Source organism: Nomascus leucogenys, chromosome 5 (genome assembly GCF_006542625.1).
Source record: "Nomascus leucogenys isolate Asia chromosome 5, Asia_NLE_v1, whole genome shotgun sequence".
In the NCBI taxonomy this organism is placed as follows: Eukaryota; Metazoa; Chordata; class Mammalia; order Primates; family Hylobatidae; genus Nomascus; species Nomascus leucogenys.
The window spans coordinates 94,357,038-94,369,908 of record NC_044385.1 but is presented as its reverse complement, the minus strand read 5'-3'; positions in this window follow the sequence as shown (position 1 = coordinate 94,369,908).

Genomic DNA, 12,871 nt, shown 5'->3' with positions numbered 1-12,871 from the left:
AATGTTGCATTTTTTTTAACTATTTTAGTAATTGTTGCCACTCTTAATCATTTTCATTTGTTATTGAAATAGCTATTCATTTATTTCTGTTTGTTACTTTGAAAAGCTCTATTATACTTTCTGATTTTATTCATGATTATTTTTCTTTTCTGACTCATAGAAGACACAGATTTCTTTATTGCCTTTACAAACAAGATACCCACTATTTTGCCTATTAAGCTGCACTAGTTCTACTGCCGAGACACTTTATCCCACATTCCATGTCACCTATTCAGTCCGTCTTTATATAACACAGGATTTATAGCAAAAAAAAAAAAAAAATTCTTTTGTCCCTTCCCATCATCTATATTTTTGTAGGATTTTGGAGTGAGAGGCAGTATATGTCTTATAGAAGCCTTATAATTCTCTTTCATGATCTTCCATATCTAGTTTTCAAATGAGAAACCAAATTGCAGTCTCATATATTGTATTTCACATATTTTAATATTTTATTAGAATCTTATTTTTTTCTGTCATTTGAAGATTTGTTTCTCTATATTTTTCATGTGCATGTTTTCAGATAAGTTCTCTTGAATCTCAGGAAGACCTTTTGACTGTTTTTAGTTGAAATAATTTTCTTCTCAGTTTTGTATTTTTATCTCCTATTTCTTTTTTTATTTTTTATTTTGAAACTCGTGTTACTGACTTTTTAAAAATGTTTTGTTATGTATTCTACATTTCTCCTGTCTCTTCTCTCATAATTTACAACTTATTATACTGTGGTTTTGTGCTCGAACACATCTGTTCTTGATCTTCCTGGTCACAAATTTGGGACTTAATAATAAACAACCATATATTACTTCACGTTAGGTACTGATTTTTAAAAAATCATATGCTTTGAATCAAAACAAAAAAAGTGTACTTTTGTTTGAATCTTCTAAATTTTGTCCTCTTTAGTTTATTTTTAATTTGTTTCCTCTTCTTCTGATTTGATTAATTATTAATCTTTGTGGACTTAGACCAATTGTTAGTTTTCTTTTCCTAATAGGGATCCCATTGTTGGACTACCTTATGACAAGTCTCAGAAAATGAAGTAGTTTTTCCCACTTATGTCTTGGCACTGTGGCCACAATTATACCCCTGGAGACTGAGGAATAATTATATCTGAACCCTGCTTTACTTGAATTCTTTCTATCAGAAGCAGGCAGTATGTGCTTACTAATTTAAATAATGCCTTGCTTTCTGCTGATTCCAGATGGATCCAGCAAAATTATTTCTGTGTACTTGAGAATATTCTGCTGCTTTCTGATCTTCCTCCATGAGCTCTCTGAGGCTAGTCTGTGGGCTGCTGGGCCTCAGGGCAGAAACTGAAATAGCATGCATGTACTCAGATCCCCACAGACCCCATCCCTCATTCTCACACACCTTCCTTCCTGGTCCAGCGAGAACTTGACTCAGGAGATGTAGATAATTTGGAATAGAAAGAGAATAAAAAACAGCACTTTCTCAAAAGTCCTCTCATAAAACTTTCCTCATATCTCCTTGTTAAATTCCTTTTGTCAATTGTCAATTAGTTTAGTGCTTTTTAAATCATATTTAGTACATTGCAATTATTTATCTGTGTGTCTTACTGTTCAATTTGAATTTCAAGAAAGAAGTACCAATGAACTCTCTATTGTTATACTGTGGTGCCTTGTACTCTGCTAAGCAAAATATGTAAGGGTGGATAATAAAAATGTTCCAGCTCATATATGCTTATTAGGGCTTCATTGGTATAAGCATACATGTTCATGTTAAATGATACATTTAATTATTTGAATATTCTTTAGTGTAACCAATGTATTTATCATTCAGGGACAAAAATTATGGCATGCACTTTGTCGATATATACTAATAAATGATTGGATTACCTTCATATTGAGGTATACTATTAAGTATAAATAAATAATACAATTTGTATTAAGTACTTTTGATATTTTCCCAGTGGTTAAAAAATTATAATAGGTCTCTAATTTTTTTTACTTATAAACTTTACACTTATGTTACTATCCTAATTGTTAAAGCACTTATCATATTTGGAAAAAGGTTTCCAATTTTAAAATTCCACAACTGGATTGGATCATTGATTGCAGAATGGATTATATGATTAGATTGGACCATCTAATCCAGGATAAACCAGGATAATTTTCAGATATCAAAGTCTTTAATTTGGCTAAACCCCCACATCATATAAGGTGAAATATGGAGTCGGTCTAATAATTAAGTAGTGACATAACTGGGAGGACATTACTTTGTCTACCATGGGAATCAAATGAAATATACTAACTAGGTATTAAATGTGGCATCATATACTGTCAATACGTTTATTTTTCCCAATTTCTCAATAAAAAGATGAATATTACTCCATTCTTCCATGACAGAAAGTAAATTCTCTTTATTCCCATGAGGATATCTTTCAGTAAAAAATTCCTTAATATTTCAGAAAAACCAACCCCAACGTGGACTTCTAATGAGATTCAAACATTCCATCATATTGATGACATTCTGATGGTGGCACCATGAAGAAAATTGGCATATTGTAATGTATCTCATGCAGTCTCAGCTGACAAAATTAACATGTCATGAATCTGTCCAATTTTTTGAACTCAAGTACTCTTTCTACTTCTGAAAATTACATACTTTTTTTCATTAACTTTTAATCTTTTCCTTGGGCTTAGTGGAAAAATATTACCTCACCACAGGAAAAATGTTTCCCTCATTCAATACTTCAACACTGACAGGAGTATTTTTCAAGCCAAAATCTCACAAGGTGGGATAAACCCTAGAAAACTCAAAATGAAATAAAAATCTTGTATCCAATGAACAAACCTATCCCTTGATAATTTAACCAACTCTACTAGCACAGTTATACTTACCCAGGAGGAAAATATATGGCATTGGTAAATTCTTCATTTAAACTTAAAGGAGTTCTGACTTAAGGGGATTTTCACCTACAAGACTTAGTACTTGAAAAAAAAAATCAAGGTTCACCAATGGAACATTCTTACTTGTGGTGTGGAAAAATCCAGCAGAATGCCTCAACAACCCATCAGAATAGCAGTAAAGTACTGCTAGTGTTTTGTATTGGTAATTTTGTGTAGTAGGCTTAATTCTGGCTATGGCAAATGATAAAATATATCTTTAATCATGGGATATTGGCAATGGCCTAGCAGTACAATCAGTTTCTAGGTCACAAAATATAAGACTATTAAAAGCATTATCATACAACATATGCCATTATGAAGTAAAGTACAAAATCAAATTACAAACTAGACCTGATGTTACACATATACATCTGAAAACTGAACTATCAATACAGAATAGCCTCTAGAATATGCTTAGAATTGCACAACCATATGATTGGTAACTCAAAGAGCTAAGCCAAAAACCAGTATGGTTACAAAAGTAACATGAAATTATTGAATACCCAGTAAAAAATTTACTGGACACATTAAGATTATATAATGACACTTACAGAACCTTATCTTGTTCCATATATGTGGGCATGGGGCTCAAGGTGAGTTGAGCCTATTGCCATATAAATCTTGACCAGCTTACAATTTATTCGACTCCCTACCACTCCCATGGTGAATCAATATAACGGTTTCAGTATAATAAAGTGCTATGTCCTTAATGGGTGACTAGCATAGATATGAAGGCATTGAATGACAACTTCTATCACATGATCTATATGAGATGTAAACATACTTAATGCAAACTTAACATTGAATGCTCTTCCTAGCTATTGCCAATCCCAATATATGATTTTTTAGTTATTCCCTGCCAATTACACCCAAATGCAGCAGGCACCATTAGGTCCATAAGTGGCTAACCCAAGGAATTTTCTAACAAAACTCAAAAAGGATGAATACAGTCATACTCTGCAATAGCTTCACTAGCTGATAAGATTCACAGATACCTCGAATTTTTAGAATAGAGAGAAAAAAATTGAAGTCTATGTGATTTAATAGAACTGGCAGTGTTCATACACTGACAAATTTCTGCTTAGTTTCTTTTCATCCAGATCCTGGCTAAATTATATATTAGTCAGGATACCTCATAGATACAACTTTTGAGTCTTTTTTTAAATTTCACAATGATTTCTGGTTGTCATATGCAATGAAAGGATAACTTACTTATTGTCTCCAGGGTTCTACAACTCTGCCATACACCCCATTCATAATGAAAATGTTGTGATGACTCTTAGGCCTATGCAATAGATTCCCTGTCTTTTGAAGTCATCATCTCACTTTTAGGGGGTCACACTTAGGAAGAGATTGGTACACACTTTTTCAAATTTTTAGGTGAAATCTCATTTTTTCAGGAAAACAATGATCTGGCTCCTTATGTAAGTAGATGACATCTCACCATCTGCACTGGTGAGATATAGTACATATGTGACCTTGACATAAAGACAAAAAGAACTTAATCTCCAATAACCACCCATGATTTTCCCAGCTGTAGAAGAGAATATCATTACTCTATTGGATATGTATTTAGTAAATAAATATAGTGGTAAAAAAAAAAACCTTATCGTCACACTACTCCCTGAATTGACTTATGAACTAATACTACCCTGGCAGCAGCAGTCATCATTCATGGCATAAATTGATATGCTCAATATAATGCAGCTGCTCTCCTGTATTAATGGTGTTACTGGGTCTGAATAAACACATGCATAGAATAAATCTTACAACCCCTTGTTAGCAGCTCTCTACCATTTTTGTTATGTCTAGTTTGATTAATATTTTTAATGCCATTAAATTTAGTGTTCACCTGAAAAAAATACTAGTATCAGCATCTTGATACACAACATTGATCTTACTCATATAACAGACAGCTCTCTGTGACATGCTGAATTTTCTTTTTCTGTTGGGATGTGAGGCATGCTTGGCTTTGTATTCCTTCACTTCTGCACAATGGAGATAATTCTAAGGAAATTTTCTGTAGAGTAATAAAGTTAATCTTCAGAATCGATCACTTGCCTAGGCTCCTTCAAAATATCTGGGACAATTTCTAGATATTTATCCCTTGTAATTTTATATTTTATTATAGAAGCCCTATACATTGTATAAGTGACAGGTTTCATAATACGAAAAAATGTTCCCAGTTATTACAGTAAGTCAAGACTCAGGCAGCTCGATCCCAATCCCAAGTTCTAGTTTTATGTTTTGTTTTATTTTAATGCAACTAAAACAACTTACTAAGTGAACAGAACTATTTTCCATCTATTTATAAGAATTTCTCCTCTAGATTGGCTGAGCTAAAATGAAATATAGAAACTTGTACACTTCTTTAGGGGAGATTGCCAATGAAAACTTCAAAGCTCTTATCCTTCCTTAAAGCTACTCTGCTCAGAAAATATATTTTCTATTGTTACCAAACATTGCATGGTTTCTCAAAAATCTGCATAATACATGTGCCTGATGAGAAGCTTCAAAGGATTGGGGTCAGGAGAGACTAAAGTGAGACAAGTAACCCTATGATATAGTTTAGTTCCGTGTCCTCACCCAAAACTCTCGTTGAATTATAATTCCTAATGTTGGAGGTGGGGCCTGGTGGGAGGTGACTGGATCATGGGGGTGGTTTCCAATGGCTTGCTGCCATCTCTCTAGTACTGTCTTATGATATAGTTCTCATGAGATCTGATTGTTTAAAAGTATGTAGCACCTCCCACTTCACTCTCTTTCTCTCTCCTGCTGGCCTCATAAAGATGTGCCTGCTTCCCCCTCAACTTCTGCCATGATTGTAAGTTTCCTAAGGCCTCTCCAGAATCAGAAGCCTGTACAACCTACAGAACTGTGAGCCAATTAATACTTTTTTCTTTCTAAATTACTCAGTCTTGGGTATATCTTTATAGCAGTACAAGAACAGACAAATACACCCTGTTACCCTGATCATCCTCACTACTTATTTAAAGGAGTCTGGGAATAAGCAACCTTAGTAGTGCTCAAAGTAGCCAGCTGAAACTGTGGTAGATATGCATCACACCAGGAGACTCCCTAAGAAAATCAATGGTCCTCATTCGGGAAAGAGCACAATTTCACTGCAAAGCTTAGGGTCCTGTAAATTTACCAGTGTCTTTCCTCAAATGCTCACCAGAAAAAAAAAAAAAAGATAGTCAAGCAAAGCTATGGTATTTAAACCTACTAGAGAGAGGGACAGCACCCCCTTTACAGAATCTTGGTAGTATATCAAAACAGGGAGATTAGGAAAGGCTTTTCTGGACTGGCCAGAGTGATTTTGGAGTGGACTTCATGAAGAAAGGCACTGGTTTTAATTTGACAGAGATTATAATATAATAATGTTGAATAGCTTGGCACAGCAAGGTGAGGGTCTTGAAAGAATCATTGAGCAGAACGTTAGTTCTGAGAAGTAAGCTCTGTATTAGTTTTGTCTTTCTGAGCAAGAATTTCCTGCAGTGAGAAGCTAAATTATTTGTTTGGTTTCAGTATTGTTTAACAAAAGGAGGAAAATGTTTGCCTAGACTCAGAGACAGAATTTATGTTGCTTTCAGGTTTTACCAAAATCTCTATCTCCTTCTCAATCTCTATAGACTATGTATGGGAGCAAATAATTGGGATGTCTTTTCTGGAACTCAGCCTTAATATCTACAAGTCTGTGTATTTGCATGGATCCTGATAGTCATGTTATTATCAGTTTATGTAAACAAAACTGCTTTGATCCTGCAATATACTCCATCTGTTACATTTACCCTCTCTCCTTTCCCAACATTAATTGTTGATTGCTCCATTACTACAATTCTACTCCATCTATTTTTTCTCTAGTCAGCCTTTTACCAAACACTCTATCAAAATTATTTTCACATGGCTGGGCACAGTGGCTCACACCTGTAGTCCCAGCACTTTGGAAGGCCTGGAGGGGCCTGTGGATTGCTTCAGCCCAGGAGTTCGAGACCAGCCTGGGCTACATGAGAAACCTCGTCTCTACTATAAATACAAAAATTAGCCAGGTATGGTGGCATATGCCTATAGTCCCAGCTATTCAGGATGTTGAGATGGGAGGACCACTTGAGCCCAGGGCAGTCAAGGCTGAAGTGAGCTGTCATTTTGCCCCGCCACTCTAACCTGGGTGACAGAGAGAGACTCTGTCTCAAAAAACAACATATATAATATATATATATATATATATATATATATATAATATATATGTTGTTGTTTTTCTTCACCAGTCACCTCTAAATGGCTAATAGAAAATAATTCTCTATCCTCATCTTTATCAATGGCATTTGTAACAAGTAATTATCTTTTCTTAAAAAAATACTTTTGAGAAATTAGTTTCAAGATATTCCCTTTTCTGTGATGCATTCTTAGCAAAAGTATAAAATGAGAGAAAATAAATAGAAATAGAAGATTGGTTCTTTAGCAAAACACTATCCTCTTTTCATGTGAAAGCACCAAAAATATAGAACAGCAATAGAGGAAACAGAGAACCAATATGTTATCTCAGCAGATCGTCTGTCAGTTACATTTTTTCAACTAGTGTTTAGTGTGGAACATCGGCAGCTTTTTAACTATCCTGGAGTAACTACCCAAAATGAGCAAAACCAAAGATAAAACAAAAACAACAAAAATGTCACAGTGTAAAGCTGAATGTTTAACATATTCCAATGGACAGTAAAAAAAAATTACATTTTATTTATCTTACATCTTGGTTTCTGGAGACTACTTGTGAAGCATAAATTCTAGGTACTGTGCCTATGCTACATCCATTGTCCTATCAATCAGTTGATCATAAACTGGTGATGCTGCTCCTTTGTAGCAGAGAAAAAATTGCTAATTTGGCTATTACTCTACTGCAAAGCAGCTGTGATCACAACCTCCTGAGCACTGAAAATACTTCCTCCCAGACTCCTGAAACTTTCATATGAAAAACTTCAAAAAAGCTAAATATGCATATTTCATAACTTACTGAGATATATTTTGCATCATGCTGTTATATTCTGCAACTCAGCAAGAATAAATATCATATCCTGGGACTTTTCCCCTCATAAACTATGTTACAACAGTCAAGTACAAGATATACCTTTTTATAATCAATATGGTTCATTTGAGCTTAAGTGGCAACCCAGGGGAGAAAAGAAAAAAGAAAAAGCATAGTTAATCGACGTCCTCCATAAATGTCATCACTCCATCCTCTGTAAAGTTTATACATTTTCTTTTAATTTGCATAGAATATTCATACTGTCAATGAAGTTACAAAAAAAATTCTACTTTTATTTTTAATCTAGAATATTAAGATGTTCTTTTCATTTGAAATATAGCTTTAAGGATATTAAGAACATTGATGTGATATTGTAATTTGGCAAACCTAATTTTGGAAGTCACTACTACCTATTAAAATTATGTGGATTAAAAACACTAAACATTGTAGTGAATGATAATTAAAAATATTTATCTGAAAAAATTGATATTAGTGAAAATGGTATTGTCTACACTCTGTTAAATAATTGAACCACATATTCTTTTCAAATACTTCTTTTGCTTCTAAAATAATGTTTTTTTAAGTAAAACACAAAATTACTCATAGTTTAAAGTTATGTTTTTATTTTATTAACAATACATTTGTAAAAAATGATGAAGCTATATTTATATGTGCTAAATATTTGCACCAAAGTGGATGTGGAGATGGCACCAAATTAGTCACAGTCTGGGCTCAGAGTATTCCACACAGACAGCACTGTTGGTCTTGGCTGTTTTCAGTCATGAATGGGGGCATTTGATAAATTCAAGTATGTGCATTTATTATCTGGCATCATGAGGAAAACAGGTTTGGTCTTGGAGTGTACGGTTTAGATGTCACTGTTTAATTAGTCTGGTCCCAGGTACTGGTGGGGGACATAAAATATTCATGAGGGTTCTTCAAACTATGGAATACCTGAGGCACAGGGCCTAAGGAAAAGGTCTTGCTTTCCTGGCTCTAAGCATGATTCTGATACCAAGACTCAGTCAGCTTTCAAGCAGTGTGGGCGCTGACCCCAGTGCCACCAGGCTTTTTGTGTAGCTTGCTGTAGTGAAGGGTGATGTGACTCCATAACACTGGTTAGGTGCAAGAAGAAATAACATACACAGACCAACGTAAACCCAAATTACTTAGGAACCTCTACCAGATCTGGACGAAGTTATGAAAGAAACCAGCTCATTTGTTGAGTCAAATGTACACTTTATTTAAAAACACATCACAGTGAAATAAAAATTGCTGGATTCTCCAAGACCATTATCTCAGCCACCAGAGCACCCTGACTCAATGTGATCTTAACAAGATTTATAAGACCCTTCACTTTATACATCTGTTTGGAGAAAAATCTCCACCAGGCTTTTGCATTTCTCATAATGGTACTGACAACTCTTTGTTCTAATTCATCCTCTCAAGGAGACATAAATAGTGAACAGGTGTGGGAGATGAGGATTGTGTTTACATTTCTATATAATTGTTTATTATTTTTTATTTTTTTGCAATAAAATTAAGCCCAAATTCTCTAATTTCTGGTAGAGAAAAACATGATTTATAAAGAAGCCTTTTATAGTTTTTCTCCTTTTTCCCTGCCAAGTGGGTAAACAAAACCTTCTCTTAGCATAACACTCAGAGAATGTGCTTCTCTCCTCTCGTCCTTGCACCTTCCATTTGAGAGCTTTCTGTCATTGAAGCTCATGTTCCTACAAAACCCAAGTATAGCAAACCTCCCCACAACCTTTCAAATTTTTCCCAGGAATAGATTTTCCTTTGGTGATTATAGTCAATGACTATAAATAATAACCAAAAATAATTAATAATACCAAATGTAAGTACTCTTAACATTTATGATTATAGGCATTGTATTAAACAATTTAATTAATTGCCACATTTAACACCACAACAACCTCATGAGGTGGCTACTATAAGTAGAGGTGTTTCTAATTTACAGGGTATGTAAATTAGAACTAAAGAGGATGAAGTTATCCACTTTAGTCATTATTTTACCCTGTTTTTTTGTTTGTTTTTATTACAAGGTTTAAAATTTTTAACAAGTTATTCATCAATATGCTGTACTTCCTCATTCTACATCTGAAAATATGGCTTGTCTTTTTTGTGAGGAGCTTGAAATAACATATTATTGGTGGTAATTTCTGCTCTAGTATTATGGACTCAGCCTTGCAAGAGGTAAACAAAAGGAAGGTTTCTTCACTTAAGGAGCTAATATTCTAATGTGAGTAGTAACTGTAGATGAAAAAATAACATCAATGTTGATGCAAGTTAGTAAACCATTCAACACATTTTACCCTCATTGTATTTATTTATGAGATCTGGTGGAAAGTGGATGCTAGGTTCCATTCTCTATGTTATTCAACCTTTCTCCTGATCCTAAATTTTGGTGTCTGAATAGCCTCGATGTTAGAATAAACAAACAATTTTCTATCTGAGAAATTATAGCCAAAGTCCTCAACTTTAATTTTATGCTCTTCATCCATAAAAATGGAAATATGTCTTTCTTTCAACTATTCAGATGTATTTGACTGGTAGGGTAAATCTGTTCAGTTTGTCTCATCTATCATTTAAAGCTATGTTTATGATTATATTGAAGATATTATCAAACACTAGGCTTCAAAGTTGTTTATACTCTTTCAAACTTCATAAAAACTTTAGTAATTAAGACAATGGGGAATTAATAATATATAATAACACTCAGCAAACATATAGATCAATGCATCAGAAATATATGGTACAAGAACATACTCATACTTGCATGGTCAATGGAATTTTGACAAAAGGACCGAGATAATTTAATGGGGCTGGATGACAATGTGTTCAACCAAAAGTGCTGTATATTAGATATTCATATTTTTAAATAATGAACTTCAAATCTTACCTCATACGATTTACAAACTTAAGTGTAGATCCTATACCAAAACGGAAGAGCTAAAAATACAAACCTTTCAGTAACTCATTAAAAAGGAAAATCTTTGTGGTTTTACTAATGACACCTTGGGTTCTTGTAATTTCCCAGGATAGAAATCAAGAGACAACACCAAACATAAGTTTATTCAGCTTATGCACCAGGGAACCAGCAACAAGCAAGGAATAGGAAGTAGCTGCCCCGCAAGAGTAGAGTGGGTTGATTTTCTAGGGTCTTAATGTAGGGAAGGGTTACATCAGAGCATGTATAGGATGGGTTTTTCTAGTGCTTGCATGATAGTTCACGGTGTTTCTTTATACATCATATGTAGCATTAGTATTTTAAATATCCGCCTCTGGGCATGATTTTTAGCATTAAAATGAGGAAGGGGAAGCTATAGGTTAGAGTTTAAGTCTATGTAAGATTTCCAGGGAAGTTCCTAGCCCTGTGAAATAGGAGCTTGTGGTTAATAGCTTTTTGGGTCTTTTGCTAGTGATTGGCTGAGAGTTGTATAAGCTCAAGCTTGAGTAAACAGCTTTTGTCCTTTTCCTCTAGACCATCTTAAAATAGGGAGTCAACTAGCTTGCTGTCTCATTCTCCCTTGAGAGACTGTATACTCCTTATTTTTAAGGGGTCCTGGGTAAAGATTTCTTCTTCTGAAGCTACTTCTTATTAAGCATGGGAGTAGTTCCTACATCTGTTTGCAGGAGTAGACATCTCTCCCAGCTTGGTGGAGGGGCCAATATTGCTCTGGGCTGGTGGTCTCTGGAACAGGCTCGAAAACTTATACGACCATTAACTTGACATGATATTGGTCTAGTCTCGAAGACACATATTTTACCAGTAGATTAAACAAACACAGCCAAAAATTTAAGACGAGGATAGCCGATGAGAGCCCTATGAAAGAAGAAACCAAGTTATATAGGGTAAGGTTGATTTTATAGCATCCCGTATAGAGTCAGCTGTTAAATCCTTTTTAACAACAGTGTAGACACGTTTCCTGATTATAGAATGCTTGGATATTAACTTCTATTTGCCCTATGGTATTCATCTAAGTACAGCAGGAAGTGTTGGTGACTGTGCATATGCCTCCTTGTTCTACCAGTACATAGTCTAGAACCAAGGAGTTATCCAACAACACATTAGCAAGAGAATTAAGAGAGGTCTTTAGATCTCCTAGAGCCTGTACAGTCTGGTTCACTATATGACCAATCTGTTGTGTCAGATTGTGTAAGGTGACCTTAGGGTAGGTGAAATTTCTCCAAGGGCCCGCTAGGCAAATAGGACTCTTCCTGCTATGACTATGCTAAGCCCTTGCCTTGCTAGAATAGGGGCCTCATGTTGAGTGGTAGAGTTATGGATGGTTATTCCATCTAACCCTATCATTCTCAAGGCTGACTCACCTATTAATTATACATTGTCTATGCAAGAATAGGCTTGCTCCAGCAGAATAAAAGTATAAGGAGAGTGAGCAGTGGGCCACAGGAGGCAGTTATGAGCATTGCCACAAAGAGAAACAATTCTTGGAGTAGCACAGATGTGAATGACCTCCTGAATGTAATTGAGAATTATGAGGTTCACGTTATGAATTGTGCAGTTGGGGGATAGCAATGGTCCTGATAATTGTTTGCATATTTCTCCATGGTTTTCTGTCCTAGGTGGTCATGGATGAACTTTTAGGTATCCTGGAGTATGGTAGATCTGCACCCATAGCTGAGCTTGTATTTGCTGTGAACCCTTTGGGCAGTGTGAAGCTGTATTTCCAAAGTGGTGGGATGTTACCCTGCCAGTATTCACACACCCTTAAATAATTAGAGAAGGTTTTTCTAGCAAGCTTGGGCACATATATCTCTAGTAATTCTACAAGGCACAATGAGTTAAGTTATACGTACAGGTTTTTGACCCTCATCAGGCTTTAGGTATATATATAAATATGCTTTCTGAAAGATCAAAGAGCCT